A 719-nucleotide genomic window follows, 5' to 3' on the forward strand; every position below is an offset into this window, starting at 1 on the left:
AAAAACGACCTATATAGTACCAATAAGATATAAACAAAGCACGCACCACGGAAAAGTCGTAAAAACCCGTTAATGTTGGATAGAAAGACGCACTGGTCAGTCACGTAATTTCGTGTGATAATACCTCCTCAGGGATACCAACCTAACTTTAAACCACAAGTGCATCTGCCTCTCGTTTCCACCTCATTATTTTCTTTCCAACTTTCCAAATACAGAAGTAAATTACCACGATGATAAAACGCTGTGAAATCATGTAAGAGAATAAAAAGAAAGGGAGAAGACAGAGGATAAGTCTCCCCTCCGTGTAGCGAGAGGTTGTACATCCTTGGAGTGCGTGTAAACCGCCATCTTGCGACAGGGATATTAGGCACGTATCCCTCTCGAAGTTTTACATTTTCCTTCTGTTTCTTTCTCCTCTCCCTTCATCTTCACGAACAAGGGGGTTATCTGTGACGGACGAGCTGTTCAGAATATCAAAATTATAAAATTCTCCTTGTCAAGAGTAAGATTACTTTTTCTTCTTCTTCTTTGCGAGAAATTGTAATTAGATGATCTGCCTCTTTTCACGCTTAGTTGTGTTTTTCTTTAAGCCTATTGCCAAGCCTTCGTGTCCTCCTTTAGGCCTATTTGAGTGTTTATTGCCCAACCTATAGTATAGGCCTTTTCTTAATCACGCAATTTGACTTTTTTAGGGTACATTCAAAAAAACATGTAACTGT

General features: G+C 39.4%; 1 protein-coding gene across 1 annotated transcript in view; it reads right to left on the minus strand.

The window, feature by feature from the left end:
- Window positions 1–719, minus strand: part of LOC119586761 (zwei Ig domain protein zig-8-like) — a 29,070-nt gene that overhangs the window by 15,787 nt on the left and 12,564 nt on the right. The gene's annotated exons all lie outside the window — the stretch shown is intronic.

This window comes from Penaeus monodon, chromosome 21, assembly GCF_015228065.2.
Source record: "Penaeus monodon isolate SGIC_2016 chromosome 21, NSTDA_Pmon_1, whole genome shotgun sequence".
Classification (NCBI taxonomy): Eukaryota; Metazoa; Arthropoda; class Malacostraca; order Decapoda; family Penaeidae; genus Penaeus; species Penaeus monodon.